General features: G+C 41.6%; 1 protein-coding gene across 5 annotated transcripts in view; it reads left to right on the top strand.

Moving 5' to 3' along the window:
- The window catches only part of RIN2 (Ras and Rab interactor 2), a 115059-nt gene that overhangs the window by 19250 nt on the left and 74911 nt on the right, over positions 1-20898 (top strand). Inside the window, exon 1 of one of the 5 annotated variants that reach the window (XM_045010869.1) lies at positions 10614-10639. The exons of the other annotated variants lie outside the window; for them this stretch is intronic. The gene's annotated coding sequence lies outside the window, so the exon portion shown is untranslated. Of the gene's footprint in view, positions 1-10613; positions 10640-20898 lie in introns of those variants that run through there. 5 annotated transcript variants of the gene reach the window in all.

The following is a 20898-nucleotide window of genomic DNA, read 5'->3' on the forward strand; positions in this document are numbered from 1 at the left end:
AAACTGGGGGGTGTGGACCCCTGGGGGTCCCCCAAGGGTACTCCAGGGGGTCCACGGGCTCCCTCCCAACACACCGGGGAACAGGCGTCCTACCTGTCCTAGCTCTGCGTCGCTCCTGAAAGCGGTCAGCATGTCCCTGCAGCCCCTAGGGCGAGGCAAGGGGTCTCCGTGTGCTGCCTCCACCCTGAGCGCCAACTCCACAGATCCCACTGGCCAGGAACTGTGGCCAATGGGAGCTGTGGGAGCAGTGCGCAGAGATATCTATGTGGAAGTACAGACATCCGACATCTCCGACAGATGGATGTGCTGGTTGCTTTCGGGAGTCACCCAAGGTAGGTGCTCTCTGGTCGGAACCCACACCCCTCACCTCCTCCTGCATCCCAGCCCAGAGCCTGCACCCAAACTCCACGCTGCTCCCAGAAGCGACCTGCATGTCCCTGCGGCCCCTCGGGGAAGAGGTCTCCGTGCGCTGCCTCTGCCCCGAATGCCAACTCCACAGCTCCTATTGGCCGGGAACTGTAATTCTAAAATTGTGTTTGTTGTTAGAAGATTGGAGTGAATATTATACATCACAGCGAGACTTCTCATTCTGTGATGCAAGTACTGAGGGTGGCAATATAATTGAATGTCAACATGTTGGAGAAGGTGTTTGGTGTGCCGAGCTGGGTGTCATGATGGTAGCAGGCTGATGTTTAGAGGTTGTTGTATTGGGTGTGAATGTTGTCTTGACTTGTTACTTCCTTGTTTTTTAGTGTCTGCGTTTTGTGAGGAAATACACATGAACAGCCTAACTTTTTTAAATTAATGAATTTCCGAAGTGTGGGATTATATAGCGAGAATCTGTGGTGGCATTGTACAGTTGTTTTTGGCATGAGTTTGTTATGGCTGTATTACCCATGAGTGCTAGTGAAACCACAAGTTTTGGGATCAACTAAGTAACTTGCAAGTCCCCCCCAAAACCTCATCTCTTATTATATGAACATATATTCTGTAAATATAACCAACAGGACAAGAGAAATATGATCTTCCAAGTGATCACTCTGACCATTTGGAATGTCACTGTTATAAAAATAAAGTCTAGTATAAGCTACATATTTAACAGGAAGCCACTTAAATTTTTTGATTATTTTTTGTATACTTCTATCTGTAAAGCCAGGTGCCTTATTTACTATGTCCAACTGTGCTTAGAAGCAGAGGGAGAGAAAGAAACATAACTAATATATTTTGTAGAACTTCTGCAAATAACCTCAAGTAGTTTTTCTGGACATAAAAAGGTCATCTTTAAATATTTAATATCTCTAGACAGCCCAGGACTAGATGCATGTGCTCTGTCTTAATGGAAAGCAGCAATGTTCAGTGGTAAACTCCCAAGTTCTAGCCTTGGTAGTCATGAGATCACAGATCTTAAACTCACTGTTCTAGGAGTGAATATGAAAAGGTGCTGCCTGTGTAACTTGTACATGGGCGTGGGATGGGTATGTTCATGTGAAATTCCACATTTGGGGAGAAAGAAAGGAAGCATGCTTGTGGTAGTCTGCTTAAGGAAACAGCAGCTGTTTAAAGCTGCTCACAAGATTGGAATGTTATTAATCCTGGCAAAGAGAGATTAATGGGCAGAGGCAGTCAAAGGTCTGCAGTAAATTCATTTTATCAAAGGGATGTTGCCCCTAGATGTGTGCTTATTATCATTATTTATACTATGGCAACACGTATAGTGCTGCCCCTTGCACTAGGCACTCTACAAATGCATAGTAGGAGCCGTTCCCTGGCCCAAAGAACTTAGTCTAAATCAACAAAGTGGACAAGGGGTGGGAGGGGAAACAGAGGCACAAAGAAGGGAAAGTGACTTGTCCAAGGACACAGCAGACATGGCAAAGCTGGGACTAGAACCCAAGTCATCTCGTCTGAGTCCCAGTCCACTAGGACACGCTGCCTCTGATTTATAATAGTATCTTTGGGCAAGGGAGACTAATGTGGTCAGGTTCTGCAGAAACTAGATTTATTTAAAATAAATTTAAAAACCTTAAGGCTGTGAACAAAACCGTAAAAACATGAGCTGAGTGTAACCAGTGCTGCAGCTGCCAGGCAATAGGAGAGGAGCTGCCACTGCTGTCCCTTGCTTTGCCTTCAGTTCAGCAGCAGAGCATGTGGCGGGTCAGTTGTGTAACGGCTGAATCCTCTGGGCCCATGAGGAAGGGGAGAGATGATCAGCAGCCTCTCTGGGCTCTACTTCTCCTGGGCCAGGATGGTTCCATCCTCACCAGATGGCATAGCCGTGGCGCTCCTACTTAACCACTCTGAGGCCTTCTCCCATGGCTGGCCATAGCTGGCTCCTCCTCTTGCCCAGTTCCAGCGACTGCTTCCCCAGGCCTAGTGAGAGGAACAGATAATACCCAGCTCCTTACCCACCTCTAGGGAGGGGCCAAAATATTCTACCAGCCCTCGTGGGCAACTTGGTAAGTGGAGGAAGGGACAGAGCAGGGCCCCCAGCCCTTTCTGGGGGGACTGGGAGCAGCCAGCAGGAGAGGTGAGAGGGCTTCCATCAGGGGAAGACTCAAGGCTCAACGGAGGGAAAGATGCTGCAATCACGAGGAAGCCAGGGTGGGGCATATATGGCTGGTGCAACTGTGGATAGATGGTGCTGAAAGGTGGGTCGGGAAGAGAACTGGTGAATTTGGGGTATGGGTAGAGAATTGATAGGCTGAGGGTAAATGGAGAGGTGAATGGCAGGCATGTGCCCAAACGAGGTAGCCTTGAGAACTGAGTGAATGATGGGGTGTGTGGTTGTGTAGTTTGAGACACAAAAAGGATTTGTGTCTGTGTGTGAGTGAGAGATTGGTATGAAGTTTGCATGTATTAGTGTCCATGAGTGTGTGTGTGTGTGTATGTTACATAGCGCAGGGAGAAGTGCACATATTGGTGTTCAAGGATACGTGAACAGATTTCTATCAAGGCTGGTAAGATTTTTTTATTTTTGGGACCATTTTGCCTGGATTGTTTTATATATAGAGAGAAATAATATTGACTGGCACTAATGGCAATAGCAACAAAACATTGTCCAAATAGTGCCATATTAAAAACAGGTCTTGAAATTATGGCATACAAGTGAAAGAACAATTTTTACTCACAGGCAGTTTTCTTTTTATGGTCTCTGGAAAGAGATGGGATTTAATCACTTCCCCCAGATGTTAGTTACATTACTTAAACAAGCTAACTTACTCTTTTCCAAAAGAGCAGTAAAACCTATTTCCCAGCAGCCTCAGTGATTATTTTTTTCCAGAATTAATATAAGTTGTCGATATGTTTGTTACTATCAGCCATGGGAATTCCCCAGGTGCCAGTATTCCAGAAAGCCTTTAGCCAGAAAACGTATATTCAACTGATTGACACTCCCCTCTGGGTTTTACCACCATGTTTTGACTCGCATCAGATACATAATGCACACAATTCTAAATTAATGAACACATCCCATATAACACAAATCCCTGAGTATAATAAAGAGTTGGACTCAGCATCTGCACTTACCAGCATGTTTTACTTTCAACCTTCCTTCATTTTAGTTTGGTCACTGCTTTGATCCTATCGTATGAGGCTTGTTGTTCCACTTTTAGAGATCTCTATAAACTCTCAAATCCAGAGGGGAAAACAAATAAATGTTTAAATAGGTTTCAATCAGAATATTCCTGACACTAGTGCTCTGTGTGCTCCTTGTGGACGGGAGTAAGCAGGATAGAGTGGAGTGAGAGTGCTGTTATGGCAGAAGACACCAGGCAGAGCTGTCACATGTAGTCTTACAAGTTTTTTTCTTGTAAGTATGAATAGTATATAGTCTTGGAAGAAATGTGTTTTATTGTTAGGCCATATCTACACTACCATTTATGTGGACAAAGCTTATGTTTCTCATGGGTGTGGAAAAAAACACCTCCCTGAGCGACGTAAGTTTCGCCAGCATAAGTGCTCATGTGCCCAGCACTATGTGGGCGTGAGAACTGCTGCTGCTGACAGACCTACTATTGCTCATTGAGGTGGTTTTACTATGCCGACGGGAGAGCGCTCTCCTGTCAGCATAGAGCGGCTACACGAGCGATCTTACAGCAGCGGAGCTGAATCAGTACAGCTGTTCTGCTGTAAGTTTGATAGTGTAAACATGGCCTTAGTTTTTTGATGAAAATTCTTCTGGGAAAGCTGTGGTAAGCTGCAAGAGTTGGCGTTCTGCCTTGATCTCTGTTACTAAAGTCAGTTGGGATTGCTGTTTGGCCCGAGATTTCTGAAAAAGGGGGATTTCTATGTGGTATATGTGACCACCAATTCCTAAACAGAGGTATTCAGCTTAAGATTTCTATATATTGTTGGTGACCACTTCTGGACTTTCTTAAATTAAAGTGGTGGGATGTTGATGAGAAGATGCTGGAAAGACAGAGAGATGAGAGTCTGAACAGTGGAGGGTCTGTTCAGGGTGGATGGGGAGATTTGAGAGGACTGCAAATAGGTGATAGCGGGACCCTGATTATGGGTATGTGGACACCCACATGGTGAGTGTAAATGTAGGAAATAAGGGAACCAAGAAGAAACCTTTGAGGTCAGGGACACCATTAGATCAGAGGAGCTGACAGGAAGAAGATTCATAGAAGGTAACGCTGAAGAAGTGATTATCCTTGTAAGTGGAGAACCAGGAAAAGAGGGACATAGAAGCCCAAAAGAAGGAAGGTTTTTTAGGACATGTTTGTGACTGACTGATTCAAAGATAGCAGAGAGATTGAGGAGTGTGGAGAAGAGACTCTAGCTTTAGAGCAATGTCAGTGGGCTAGAGAAGGCCTAAGTCAAACTGGAGTGGATCAAGGAAGAAATTGGAGGGAAGAAATTCAAGACATTGGGAACAGATTGCCCAGTAAGCATAGAGGTGTAGACAAGTGGAATGAGGGCGTGTGGGGAAAGGGAAATGGATCAAGTGAGGATTTCTTTAGGGGCAGGGAAACAATTTCTTGAAGGAATTCAGCGGGAAAGGCAGCATTGCCAACTCTCATGATTTTGCCAGTCTCATGATATTTGATGTCTTACTTAATGTACCAGATTCTGGAATCGTGTGATTAGGCAAAATTCTCAGCTTTCTTTTTTTTAAAGTGCGTTTCTAGCCTTCATGGTTGCAGAGAAGAGCTTGAAAACATGACCTGAGTCAATTTAAGAGCTCAAAAATCAGAAGGCAAATGAACTGTGACTGAGAGAAGGATAACGTGTTTACATGACACATAGCTTGGAGCTTCCTGGCTTTGGCCTACGGCTGACATTCAGCTCTATCCTACAGCGTTTTACATAAAGAAAGAGCAATGGTATTAACTCAAGGAGACTGATCAGCAATTTTTAGCATTGAATTTCCTGGGTTTTGTTAGCATGTGTCGTAATCTCAATATCATCTCACTATTTATCCTCTTTTCTTGACACAAGAAAATTAAACACACTATACTAGATCAGACCATCACATTTGGCATCTTTCCGATCTTGTCGGTAAATATATATATTCAGAATGAAATCCAAATTGGCTTGTAGAGTAAATACTTAGATATCTGATTTTAAAAACAAAACCAAAAAACGAACCAGAAAAACCCTAGCATGTAAGAAAAAGAAGCAGGTCAGCTGTATGGAAAATCCATTTAGAAGAGCATGAGTGATATAAATGAACAAATTAAATAAGTCATAATTAGAGCTATAGGGTAAAGCGACTTAAGCACTGATGTCCCAGTGACTGTCAATGAGACATCAGCACTTGGTGCCTCATCTTAGAATTGTTATATGTAACATCGGTGTATGAATCACAAGGCCAAATTATCTTCATTGCATTGAAAGAATAAGGGGTATATAGATATTTTATATTAAAAAACATGTAACCTCTTTCTTCAGCCTCTCTCAAAAGAATCAAATAGTGAAGTGGTTGGGCTCACATAGACTTACTGTGTCATTAGAAATACCAATAGCTGGGTATGTGGTGCCTGTGAGAATAGTTGACTGCTCTACCAATTGGGAGATCTCACAAGACATATAGACAAACTTCTCTAGTGAGTGCTTGGGAAGAGCCCACTGTGGTTGTTCATATTGGTACTACTAATAAACAGAGGCCTAGGAGAGAGAACCTGGAAGCTACATTTAGATTACTAAGAAAAAGACTCACATCCAGAGCCCCTATATTAGATTTCTTCCAGTTCTGTGAATAAGGACAGCAAGACAGTAGGGACTTCAGCACGTCTGTGGGTGGAGATGACATCAAGTGGAACAAGTTACATTTATAAGGCACTGAAGAACTGTTTAGGAAAGGGAAAGATCTCCCTTAACCAAAGTGGAACCAGAGTGCTGGCACAGACAGTTGGCTGACTAGGTTTCACAGGGTTGATCATTCAAACTAGGAGCTGGAGGAAAGCTGACTGGTGCCAAGGGACACTGATGTTTGCCAAAGACATCTGGTAGGGATCTCAAGAATACACATGTATCTGTATCCAGCATAGGCTAGGAGAGAAATTAAAGTGCAGGAGGACAGGTGTTGAGTACAGGGAATAGAACCTTGACAGAACAGGCATCTCTGAAACGTGAAGGGATGGCAAAACTCAAGAGGATGCTATAATACTGGCTATGAACTATTCAAGAAGGGTAGTTGAGGTCATAACAGAGAGAGAATAACACTCTATCAAAAAGATTCCACAGGATACCATGCCATTTTCCTACATTACTAAATAGTCTGTTTCTGTTTTCCGATGATATATAAACCCCTGTAATCTCAACACGTGGTGCAGTGCCTTGCTATGTCATAGTCCAGGTTGCAGCTATGTTTCTGTTTAAAGCAAAAGTTTGCATTAAGCTTGGGTACTTGTAAAGTTTGCTTTAACACAACAGAACAGTGGTATGTTTAGTGCATTCTGGAGAACTTCAGAATCTTGGAGCACTAAACATGTTGGACGAGAAGTAAGGGCCAATAAAACTTTTTTTCCAGAGGCTTCATCCACTGAGATATGTAGCTGGCCTCACTGAAAGGACAAGAAAATGGTTGTGCTTTGAGGATTATCCTGCTTGGTACGTTGGCACACTTGTCTGTGAGTCAGTTCAATGCTGTACATGGCTCAGTCCCTATTTATTTCCATAGCTTAGATGAGAGAGTGTGATTCAAGAACAAATTACACATTCTGGGCAAGACTGTACTTTTCCCTAAAAGGATCTTAATACCCTATTGCCACCGGTACACTTTAAGGGGAGGGGCAATGGGGTATTCTGATCATTTTATTCCTCTGTGTGGCTTACTCACATCACCAAGTTGGTCCTGTTCCAAAGTGAAGCCAAATAATAGTAGTTATCTGACACAGAATATTTCATACCAGCATATCCCCAATACATTCTAACTGAATATAGGACAGTCAAAGCTGTGTGTGTTTAGACCTCTGTTTTAGGGCTGCTCTCATTAATGTCTATTAAATTTACTTGGAGGATTTTTTGTTATTCTGTGGAATAATAAAAGTCTGTTTTCGTAAGATAAAGTATATGTCTTCTTCAATCTTCGTGATAAAGCGGAAAATGAATATATTGAGACATTTACACACCATCATTTCATGTCTGTGGTTTTTCCAATGAAAACCTTTTCTGTCAGTCAGTGAGTCATAAATGTGTTTTTCCCTGGTACTAAACTTCATGACTCACTGTATTTATACAGTGTATCTGCAAGAGGAATTGACAGCAGCTTTGAAGAGTGTGCTGCAGAAGAGAAGACTAAAAGGACATGGTGGTATTTTTGCAAAATATCTTATAGGTGAATGTTCAGTGAGAAAATCAGTGAAAACTGTCTGTAAATCCTGTCTCATGTGGGTGGTGGGGATGAATAATAGAGGACCTTATTTGTGGTTCATGTAATGTGGGATATCCATGCATTAACTTTCTGGGTAGGAGGTGAAGGTTATGATATCAGAAAAACAACTGATCTCTTTTGTTAGAAGTATTTCATGCACAATTGTTCACGAACTAAAAAAAACCCGAGACCAGAGGCAATGCGTGGGGGGGTCACATGCTCTCCTCAATTTGCTGCTTGGCTTGTACTGAGCATGTTCACACGGAGTGAACATGCTCAGTAACATCTGCTGAAGCCACTGCTCTCACTGTGCCCTCCCACTATCGACAGGCCCGGGTTGTCTCTGCCGGAGACTCTGTAGTTTATACCAGTAAAGTTAGTAAATTGTAACTGAGCCAATAAAAAGCAACTGCTTGTGAGAATTCAAAGTCAATAATGTTTCCCAACAGACATGATGAAAATTCAGCCATGATATTTCTGAAGTCAAAGAATTTCCAAACATTTACTCCAGCTGGTCCAAAATGTTCAGTTTGTTCTCATTCTTGGGGCGGGGGAGTATCTTTCCATTCCATTCCATCTTTACTGATTTTTTTTTTAAATTAAGATACATGTTCTGCTTCACATACCACTTACTGGATGAACTGCCAAATTTCTATTAATGTTTTCCTTTGGGGGGGAGAATAACTAACTAGCTGTGACTGCTTAATAAAGCTGTCCATTGTAGACCAAAGAAATCGAAAATTATTTTATCTCTGCTGATGTCGCTTCAAAGATTGGTCAGATATTAGATGTTTTCTCACCTAGTGGTGAAGCTAGTGAGTTTTACCTTTCTGAACTACTTCTGAAACCATTGGCAGTGCCACTTAAAACTTACTCCCCAGAAGTACTATTAATACAAAGATTTTTATTCCCAGGAGTAAGTTCAAACTGTTATATAGTACACCTCTACCCCAATATAACGCTGCCTCGGGAGCCAAAAAATCTTACTGCATTATAGGTGAAACTGCGTTATATTGAACTTGCTTTGATCCGCTGGAGTGCGCAGCCCTGCCCCTCCCGGAGCACTGCTTTACCGTGTTGTATCCGAATTCGTGTTACATCGGGTCACGTTATATCGGGGTAGAGGTGTATTAAGTCAAACAATATGGAGCGATCACTCCTTGAGGTGAAATCTTGGCCCCACTGCAGTCTGATGAAACTTCCATTGACTTCAGTAGGAGTAGGGTTTCATCCTAGGTGTTTTGCCCTCCATAGGGGGTATTCACAGGAATTAAGTAGCCATGTTTGCCCTCTCCAGTTCATTGTCCCACAGAGAGCATAAACACAGAGTATCCGGTATCTGCCCAGATAGATTGATTATTTCCATTTCACCTTTACCACAGTGTCCCTCAAAATATTTCCATTTGCATATAAATATAAAGTTACAACTTAACAGGTTTTGCATTATTTATAAAATAATTATCAGGGTTTTAAATATGTGAATTCCATTGAGTTATGCAAATGAAGTGACACCATGGAATAGTATCATAGGAAAAACTGAGTTACAGAAAGAAGGCAAGAAACAAAGGTTTCATTCAAGAATTCATTCTTTCTTTCCTCCCTTCCCCCCAATTAAATAAAAATCAAGGATGGGATGCAGACTTGGACAATACAGGTCTGTACTTTGCTTTCTTATCTCCTTTGTATAAATGCACTTGTACAGTATAAACTCAAGACCTACTTCCACTCCAGTGCTATATATATAAAAGCATATCTATGTGAAGCTCCTGGTAAGTCAAATGGAGAGGAAATACTCATTTTCTTGACATTTCCATCATAGGTGTAGCCCTTGCTTGTAGTGAAAGAGAGCCTAATAATATATGGTGGTGTAGAAGCCCGGAGTTCCTTTTTTAATGATTATTATGCAATCAGAGACTTTATATTTGTTGTATGGTGGTCACGTGTTGTCTCCTTATCCTCATCTCCAGTGTTCCTGTTGGTACAGGGTTCCCTGTTAGTCCCAACCATCTTTTTTTTATGTTCTCCTTTCTTCCTTGTGGTCTCTCCTGATTTTGCTCTCTGCCCTCAGCCCACTGTTCTTATGTTTTCCCTCCTGCTTATTGCCTTCCTGTATTTGCCTGTCTGCTGCAGGTACTTACACGGCCCCCAGAACACCATAGTATCTGAGCGCCTTACATTCTTTAATGCATTTATCCTCACAGCACCCCTGTGACATAGGACAGTGCTATTATCCCTGTTTTTACAGATAGGGAACTAACACAGAGGGACTGGGGACTTGCCCAATTTCACAAAGGAAATCTTTGGCAGACCACTCAAATGCAGGTCTCCCAAGTCTTGGCCTCTGCCCTACCCACTGGATCTTCTTTCCCCTCTTCCACCATATGGTTCCTTATACTCTGACAAAGGATATTAAACTTTAACCAATATGACAGTTAAAACAAGAACATTAACTGGTGTTCCTAGGACAAGCTGCATGCCAGCAGTAAAGGGGCAACCAGCTCTATACTGGGAGTGCTTCGAAAAATAAAGATTCTGAAAGTACTGGGTTGTGTTTTTTTTTTTTTTTTTTTTTTTTTAGAACAAGCAGGTGATACCCCAGTTCATAAGTAAAATGCTAGAGTAATGGGAGCCAAATTATTTAAAACTCTAAAAGATAGTTTCTTAGAATGTCTTACATAAGACAGTTCAAGGTTAGTAACACAACTAGAATTTACCTTTTCCTTCTAGTAAATCATTACCTCAACTTCTAATGCTGTGCTCAAGTCCAGATTCACAACTAGTTGTAGCAAATACACTAAGAAATTGCATGCAACAAAACGGGTGAGTACTATAAACTACTTCTATTTTAAAATCTAATTTGGAATGACAGTCAGGTTTACTGGCTTAAATGCTTCATTGGCTTTTTGTGCAAGCTGTTTAATGCACTGTAATTTGGGTCCCAATCCAGTGCCCATGGAAATCAATATGAGTCTTTCTGGTGTCTTAAATGCATTGGGTTTGGCCTCTAATGTATTAGCCACTTCAAACAGAAAAATCTTTCGCTTTCTTAATCTCCATAATTTAGCAAAAAGTAATCACTAAAAATATGATGTTTTCATCAGAATAAATTTGCAGAAGGGAAAAAAATTAAACACAAATTATTTTGTATGAACTTAAATGCAAATTTTCTAAATATATTTAATAGTCTTAAAAATACTGAAATGGCTAAAAGATACATTTTTCTTTTCACTGAAATACTATAGAGCATCTAAGCAGCCTTTTCAAATTACCTTGCTATCTTTTACGTCTGTGTGTGTATGTGTGTGTTGAAAATGTAAAGGTGGCATTTCTGAGCACTCAAAAGTCAGGAAATAACAAAGTTAGGGTTGCTTATCTAACTCTCTCGTGCATAGGAGTAGTATCTTTTACTGCATGCTACTTCATGTAAACAAACAGAATCCTGAAAGTCAATCTCATACAGAGTATGGAATTTTCAAAATCATTCACTATTAGCCTAACACTGGGATCGGAATTGTCTTCATTGAGAACCAGCCAAAGGCCATTACTGAGCAGTATCCAAACATAAGGAGTGCTGTAAGTCATCTCTTCGATTGAGTTGAACCACTGGGTTCCTGACATTAGGGCAAGAAAGGACATGAATATAAGAAAATAGTTAAAAGTGTTTTCAGGCTAACTAGATAGTACATGGGAATTTTAGGTCAAGATTTTAAAAAGAAAATAGCAATCTGCGGGGGCTTGAATTTTTGAAGGTCCAACCTCAGACACCTTAAAATGACCTTATTTTTTCATGTGGTGGGTGCCCTGGACTTTCTGAAAATCAGGCCACATTTTGAAATGTCCCAGGTTGAGCACCTAGAAACTGAGGCACCAAAAATTACTAGCTCTTTCTGAGAATCTTTACCTTAATGCTTGAGTAACATATTGGCCATTCCTGCTCTCAAAATTAATAGAATGGATTACTTACAGAGCCTGCCTTCAGCACAGTATTGAATCTCCCTTTCTTCAGACAAATATGCTGTGGCCATTGGATGGCAAACACTTGTGTAAGGATGCTGCTGCTGCTCTGTGGATGTATGCTTCATTACACCTCTAGTCTCTGGTCCCTGATTTTATTAGGTTGAAGTTGTTGCCATTTTGTGGTCAGTCTAGGGACAACAGGAAATGATGACTCTCTGGAGGCTTAGACAAGAAATGACACATTGTAATCTGAGGACGTCTGTGTCAGTTCTGGAAAGTTACTTAACAACTTGGTTTAAAGACTGGTTTAAAAATATGATCATCCATAGGTTTTATACCAGGGGTCGGCAACCTTTGGCACGCGGCACATCAGGGAAAGCCCCTGGCGGGCCGGACCGGTTTGTTTACCTGCAGCGTCTGCAGGTCCAGGCCAGTGGGGGCTGTGGGAAGTGGTGCGGGCCAAGGGATGTGCTGGCTGCCGCTTCCCGCAGCCCCCATTGACCTGGGATGGCGAACCGTGGCCAGTGGGAGCTGCAATTGGCCGAACCTGCGGACGCTGCAGGTAAACAAACTGGCCCGGTCCGCCAGGGGCTTTCCCACATGCCAAAGCTTGCCGATCCCTGTTATATACCTTATAGCAGGGGTCGGCAACCTTTCAGAAGTGGTGTGCCGGGTCTTCATTTATTCACTCTAATTTAAGGTTTTGCGTGCCAATAATACATTTTTAACCTTTTTAGAAGGTCTCTTTCTATAAGTCTATAATATATAACTAAACTATTGTTGTATGTAAAGTAAATAAGGTTTCAAAATGTTTAAGAAGCTTCATTTAAAATTAAATTAAAATGCAGAGCCCCCCAGACTGGTGGCCAGGACCTGGACAGTGTGAGTGCCACTGAAAATGAGCTCACGTGCCGCCTTCGGCACCCGTGCCATAGGTTGTCTACCCCTGCCTTATAGGTTACTTACTACATTGAGTAGATTTTATTTATGTTCTCTATTTTTAGTTCCTTGGAGTTTCTGTGTGTATGTGTAAAATAGAGGTTATAGGAAATTACTGTTGATTTTGTGTGTGTGTGTGTGTGTATATCTATATATACCTCATGGTGTACAGTGCTGAATTTAATTTTAGGTAAGCAATTATATACAGGTGCCTAGAGAGAGTATAGGAACTGTTAAACTGTTGGTATTAGGATAGTATTATTTGTGTAATCACTTAAAGCTAGATTGTGGAGTTACCATGAGACCAAAGTAAGCAGGGTCATGTAATTGCATTGCCCTAGGAACAGGGTCCTTGCTTCCCCCTTGGTGTGGGAGGAGGTGGGAGAGAAGTTATATGTGACATCACTATAGTCAGGGCTCTGCCCAATGCCTGCCCCTAACTGCCCACCTGCCCAGGAAGGAGAGTAGTTGCCCCATGGAAGCTGCTCTTCCCCCTTCTGCGATCTGTGATGCAGGTACCCCATGCAGGGGAGTAAAGGGGCAGTTACATAGGGGCATAAGACAGTTGCATAATTTGAAAGAATGAATATAATCTCTTTCTGCAGTCAGAAAACTGACGGAAGTTGGAATCCTTCTAATATAATTCTCTTACTTTTGCTTGTGGATACAGCTGTACTAACACAATGCAACGTTTGAGTTAAGAAGTCTGTTAAAATCCTGGCACCAAAGATAGTTTTCATACTGAGGCCCTTAATTGATAGATATTCAAAGTGATGCTGTGTTTGGTTGCATCAATGTGCTGCTTAAACTAGGCCTTCAGCTGACCTCCAAAAGGAAATAATTTCAAAGGGAAGAATTTAAGTTTGCCAACATCCAGATAAGGACATCGTAATTAGACAACCTAGGGCTTTGTGGATTAGAAATAAAATACAATTATTTTGATGGGGCAATGCAGTTGCACCAAGAAAATGGGAAATAAAATGTGTGAGGCTCATGTGATGTGATTACAATCTGAAGTTTTTAGTCTGTCTTTTGATTTACCCTGAAGAGCAAATCTGATTTTTTAGAAATGTTCCTTCTCATTAAAAAGAGTTTGAAAAATGTATCTCACCTACATTTTCTTAAAGCTAGGGAGCTTTTAATTTAACCCCCAGAAAAAAGATTCACTGAAACTGAGTGCAGCTTTGTTGCTGGGGTCGTTGTTAGCATTTTGTTAATTTAATTAAAAAAAACCCCATTATTGCTGTAACATTCTTGCTCTGATGTGATATGTGGTGGTGATTCACAATGGCCTACTAGGTACATAAATAATACTTCCCGACAACCAGCATGTGTTTCTGTACTGAGGTGGTGAAGAGTATATTTCAGCTACTATATTATAACCAGACACTGGATAAATGGAAGGCAAGGGGCCAGATTTTAAGATGTGTAAACGATTATAACTGCAGTGACCTCAATGGAGCTATGCTAGTCTGCACGTGCTGAGGATTGGCCCTTATAGTTGGTGGTATTCTTCCATGGCAGGGAGTAACAATCATTATTTATTAGTTGCAGTGCAGCAGCTCCTAGTAGCCCCAGTCATGGATCAGAGGCTCCATTATGCTAGGCACTAAGCAAACATAACAACAACAACAACAACAAAAAAGACAGTCTCTACCCTGACAACTGTAAGTAACAAAAATGGGATCTAGAGTGGGATTTTCAAAAGCACTTAATGTTGTCTTCAAAGGTAGAAGAGTTAGGTCAGTGCTGAGCACTGCCGAAGATCCCACCCCTGATCTTTGTGAGCCAGTGGGGTGGTGGTTGAGTTTGACAGTAAAATTGTTACTTCGAAACAATAAAAGAAATTTCAGTATCAAATGCTGCATTGCCCTGCATTTTTCTCCATTGCTTCAGTGTTTAGTTCAGAGCTTTCAGATACCTAGTTTATGGGCTGGATCTGGGCTGTTTGATATAGTTATGCATTCCCTGTAGCATATTCGATTCAGTGGAATCTGCCTTTTTCTAGCTCTCATAGTGTCAAAGGAAAGCTTGCAAATATGAAGTGAGTGTATCTCAGGGCTTGTCTACACTTACATTTTATAGGCTCTAACTTGCTGGCTCGGGTGTGAAAAATCACCTCCCCCCACCGAGCGCAGCAAGTCTGAGCGCTTTAAAGCGCCAGTGTAGACAGGTTCTGAGCTCTGGGAGTCGCCCACCCAGTGCTCGGAGCTAATCCCCTTGTGGAGGTTGGTTACTAGGAGCTCTGGGAGAACTCTCTGCCAGAGCTCGCACGTGACCACACTCGCACTTCAAAGCGCTGCCGTGGGAGCATTCCCGCAACAGCGCTTTGAAGTTTCCTGTGTAGCCATGCCCTAATTCAGTTCTGTCTTCCTGAGTCTGCAGACAGCCTGAAACAAGGGCACTGCAGGGGTGTGAACTCATCAGCCCCCCCATTAATCTGGTTGGGGTGTTAACTCCAAAGCCAATGCATGCACTTTACTTGCTATTGTTAATGATTTCATCACTGGTCATCGTATCAGATGGGATGGGGAACTCGGTTGCAATAAACCCACAGGCTGCAGGAATTGGTAGCTCCTGCAGGGGAGGGAGAAGAAAGGAGGAGAGATGCAAAGACAAAAGGAGGAGAGAAACATGGAGGAGGATGTGGAAGGGAGAGAAACACAGGGCAAAAATGAAAATGGTCCTAAAGATGAGTTTATTTTCCCAGTGAGGGATGCTAAATGAGACCTAATAAATAACAACAGTGATAACTGAAAGTGCAGGACCTACTCTTCCCTGGATGTGTGCTTTGGGATTACTCTGACTTTGGTTACTGTTCGACTAGGTTGTGTAGCTTTCCAGGCTGGTCTGTCTAGACTCAGAAAACTAGGTAGGGCTCTGTTATCCTCTGTTCTTGTGTGTAGTTTCCAGTGATATCAGTGGGAGTTGGATGCACTGATTGAGGCATGATATGGCCCCATAAGTACGTGAATACTAGAAAAAAGTACTGAATAGACTCTGTTCAGAGTTAATGGATTCTACAAACGTTGGAGTTTGCCTCGCTGGGATTATCTACCATACAGGACCCTAACCAAAGTACAATGTTCTAGTGATTTAAATGGGCTTTGGATCAGGAGCTGTGTGGAGTTAGCAAGTTAACTTTTTTCACAGGTGGGTCTCCTACTCAGGCAAATACACATTTTCTAACTAGCTAGCGTTAGGTAGCTCGACACAGGTAATATAAACTACATGTTCAGTAGAATTAGATAATACAGCTTATATGTATGTAATTTGTTAACTGAAACTTATTGGAGCTTTATGCAGTACCGTTCCGGTGTGTGTCTGTCGCATAAAATGGCCAAAGTCTCAGCTGGTATAAAATGGCACAGCTCCATGAAGTCAGAAGCATCATTTTTCTTTCTTTGCCTATCTGTAAATTTCAGGTATTATTGATGGAAATGTTTTTTGTTGGTTTGTGTATGTACAGTGAAGTGGATATTTACTGACTTTTATCAATAAAGATCTAATCCTTCCTAACCTATTGATAGTCATTGTTTCCATGGCACCAAGGGAGATTCCACTGGCCTTCATTAACACTCTTCATTGAGAAGATTATTAAATTGGACACCATTTCACAGCTACAGTATGACAACTGCTTCATTTTTGTAGGAAAAGAGAACTAAAGGATTTGACTGGTTTTTGGAAGCATTTTAAATTAAAAAAAAAATCTCTGAACTCAGTGGACTTTGCCTTTATTAATATTACATTTTAATTAAAAAACCTCTTAATAGCCTGTAGCTTTTAAAAGACATACAGATATGTTCAGATTAGGACTAACTTTTTATTTCTTAAAAACAACACATTTACACGGATGAATAGATTAGGTTTTTTTTAACAAACTAACTCAGCACCTTTTTGTTGCATTCCTTATTAATATATTTTGTATAATTAATGTGTTGCATGAATTCCTGGAACAAGACGTTAAAGCAGAACATTCTAATCTGCTATTTCTCCTCCTCCAATATTTCCTGCATAACTAAGGGCTCCTGTACACTTAAAATGCTACAGCAGCACAGCGAGCCCCTGTAGTGCTTCAGTGTAGACCCTACCTATGCTGATGGCAGGGGTTCTCCAGTCAACATATCCATCTCCCCAAGAGTCGGTAGCTGGGTCGACAGAAGAATTCTTCCGTTGACCTAGCACTGTCTATACAGGGATGTAAATTGGCTTAACTATGCTGCTCAGGGGTGTGGATTTTTCAGACCCCTGACCGCCATAGCAAAAACAACCAAATTTCCTAGTGTAGATCAGACCTAGATAGCACTTTGAGATTGTAGTCAGCATGGATGGTAGGGGCACCAGTCCTTTCACGTCAGGTAGAAAAATTCACTCTGCACTGAAATTAGAAATATCTGATTCAGCAAAACAGTCAGGCGTGTGCTTAACTTTTACTTGCATGTCTTGGCTTTTAAGCTTCTGCTTTGCAATCGTTCCATAATATGAGCAAATATATTTTTTGGCCTGAATTCTCATTTACACTAGACTCTCTTGACATTGCTTTAGCCAGGTACAAGGGCCAGAAAGGTGGAGTGATTGATAGTTACACCTAGTTTAAGGCTTGTTTGCTCTCAGACTGCCTTTAAGCCTGATCTGAATGTGTAAAGTGCCTGTTTCAGTGAGGAAAAGAGGAATTGTAAACATCCTGGGCCTGATTCTCCACTGTGTTCCACCAATTTTATATGGTGGTAACTTCACTGAAATCAGTGGAGTTGCCCTCGGCAAAAACTGGTATGAAAGAGAGCAGAAGCATATTTAACTGACACAATTTAAAAAATATAATAAATATGCATACATTGCATATAATGTAATAAATGCTTAATTGTATATAGTGTGCCAAGACCCAAAATGAATCAGATCATTATAACTACTCTCTTTAACAGGGCTGAGCTTTTCTTTTGGCTACTTACTACCCAACACAAAAGTAAGCCTGCAGAGATGATACTCAAATATGTGAGTAAATTGTGTTTTACCCTTTCATGAGGGTTTTTTTCAGACTGTTTTTTTTTAAAGTCCCTGTAAATGCCTTTTAAACAAATAAATATAAACCCTCATCCCTGTCTACTGTATAGCTTCAATCTGATTTTATCATTCTTGACATGACCTAAACAGAAGTTTCCATGTTTAATGTTTTTCTCAGTAACTTCCTGGTCCAATCAACATACTTAGCAAAGTTGGTTTGTTTTTAACTACTAGTCCTGTCATCTCCCTCCAGGATCTGAGAGCCAAACTACATTCTTTCCTTCTCATGGATTGTCACAAGGAATCCAAGTTCTGTAGGCCAAATTATGCCCTCTGTTACATCTATGTTATATTCAGCTGAACCATGACTGAGGCTGCACATGTGTTCCTCAGGGCATGTTTGAAGACCAGGGGATTTCACAGGTGTAACTGCAGAGATGGTTTGACCAGCAGAATCTGTATTTCTGAGGATGATGGTCACACAGGGAAAATCCCAGTTTGATTTTCAGATCTCAGAGTGAGTTTACAGGGTTGGCAAGTAAGAGAAAAAAATGAAGTATTTAAAACAGAGTACATTTGGTCTGGAAAGTAGAGATACACAATAAGCCGAATTGCACAATGGCATTTTTCAGAGCAGAACAGCATTTAGTGTGTAACTATAATTAATGGGAACTATCTGTGTACGTACCTTTTGTCTACCCAGCTGGAAGGTAGGATCGGTAATCTTGCTGTTTTCGTGTTTGTGAAAGTATGCAGTGCATTACCTGCATTGTAACCCATAGAGCTGTTGGTTCCTGAAAAACAGAGGCAGATGTTATCACTGACATCTTACCTGATTCCTGGGTGCAGATGCAAGTTCTATAATTCCTGGATGGCTCCTTCCCTCCTGCTAGACCAGGGATTCTCACATTTTTGTACTGGTGACCCCTTTCACATAGCAAGCCTGTGAGTGTGCCTGCACCCCCTATAAATTAAAAATACTTTTAAATATATTTAACACCATTATAGATGCTGGAGGCAAAGCAGGGTTTGGGGTGGAGGTTGACAGCTCGCGACCCCCCCCCAATTGTAATAACCTCACGATCCCCTGAGGGGTCCTGACCCCCAGTTTGAGAACCCCTGTGCTAGACTACACAATTACAAGTACTGCTTTCCTTTGGCTGTCTAAAATCTGGACGGGGGCGGGGAGAAAAAATATCTGCTTTGTTGATTCCCATGAAATGCAGTGCCATAAACGACATCTTCTCCTGGATGTCCCAACACCCACTCAAGCTCTGCATTACAAAAACTGAACTCATTTTTTCCCCCAAAAAGCTGCCACCTCCTGCTTCTCATTTACATTAAGGCGCCTTTACCCTCCCTCCCCCCCCACTGTAGACCAGGCCTTAGGCAGTGGGATTGCAGCTCGCATAGGCCCAACAATTTAGCTAGTGTGGCTAAAAATAGCAGTGAAGAGGTAGTGGTGGGCTTCAGGGTCTGCTGAACAAGCGCACCTGGAACCAGGGGTACATACTTGCATTTCGAGCCAGGGCTGAAGCCTGCACCTTCACTAAAGCTAGTGGGGGAATGCCTACCTGAGCTGCAAAATCATACCATTGATTGCAGCGTGGACATATCGTAAAATATGAGGCTACTATTTAATGAGGAAACCTTTTTCTCTTGTTGCATTTACCTGTCGATAAGAACAGCCGCAGGACCATTCCCTTGCTTGTTGGTTTTCACAGTGTTGCACTAAAATATTGATTCATAGATTCCCAGGCCAGAAGGGATCACTATGATCATGTAGTTTTACCTCCTGTATAGCGCAAGCCATAGAACGCCCCCAAAAATAAGTCCTAGAGCAGATTTTAGAAAATCATCTAATTTTGATTTAAAAATTGTGATGTAGTTGTCCCAATGGTTAATTACTGTCTGTTTAAAAACTTATGCTTTATTTCCAGAATTCATGAGACTTCTTTCCTAATCTCCTGGTTATACGGTTCCATTTGTGCTATTGTTTTAGGAGAAAAGCAGTTGCCACTGCTAAACTGAAGGCTTTTGTTCTTTACCTACTTCAGTCTGTTTTACACCTTTATTCTGGATAAATGTGTATGATCAAGTGTGGCTCAGTTCATTGTGAAATGCTAGAGTATGCATGGAGCTTACGCTGGACAGATGAAGCTGTTTCTGTCTCTGGCAACTGAGGAGATGAAACAGGATATTTTAAAGGAGGAATGGGTGTAATTTAAGGAGTCTGTGTTTTTCACAGAAACTAGGGTTTGGCTGATGTATAAAGTTGCCTTTAGTGCTGGATCTTGAATAGAGAGGCGTATTTGGAGCTGAGAAGTTCTGTTTTAATGTGAAGCACAAAAAATTTGTTAGTCTTTAAGGTGCCACAAGTACTCCTGTTCTTTTTGCGGATACAGACTAACACGGCTGCTACTCTGAAACCTGTCATTATTATTATTATTATTATTATTATTATTTAGAAAGGTCTTCTAAAGAGGATATGGGACTGCTCTGGAAGAGGAATTAAGAGTACTGTAATTGGTTTAACAGAAGGTTTTTGAGTCAGTTTTTTGGGGGAAATGTTGAAGAATCAACTGAGTTTGATCTTGGGTTTTCCGGTACACTTGAAGGTGTCAGCTACCTTGCTGGGAATTTGTTTATTATAAAGTCCCCGAAAGCAGAGGTGATCCATTTCTTTGATATTGGTTTACCGCAGTGAGGCTCTCTGTAGCAGCTCAGTAGCTGAATCCTGAAATACATATAATAAAGGGAATGAACAACATTTGGATATTATAGGGATGCAGTAACAGCCTAATAAATAGTGCACTAGACTGGGAGTCGGAGAGCTGGGCTCTGTTGTCAGTGCTGTCATTCACCTGCTGTGTTACCCTGGGTGGTAAGGTAAGTCATTTCCTGCCTCTGTTTCCTCCCACCCTTTGTCTTGTCTGTTTAGACTGTAAGATCTGTGGAGCACTGTTTGTACGCTACTGAGCACAATGGGACCCTGATCCCAGTTGAGGCCTCTGTGTTACCTTTAATACAAATAATAGTAACAATAGCAGCCATGCAAAAGAGTACAGCCTTGAAATACTCAGCAAGAAAAGTGTGCCGTTATCTTGTTTTCCAGCTGCTATTTATTACTGATGCTGAGTTTCATAGAATCATAGACTATCAGGGTTGGAAGGGACCTCAGG

The sequence above is a fragment of the Mauremys mutica genome, chromosome 3, assembly GCF_020497125.1.
Source record: "Mauremys mutica isolate MM-2020 ecotype Southern chromosome 3, ASM2049712v1, whole genome shotgun sequence".
In the NCBI taxonomy this organism is placed as follows: Eukaryota; Metazoa; Chordata; order Testudines; family Geoemydidae; genus Mauremys; species Mauremys mutica.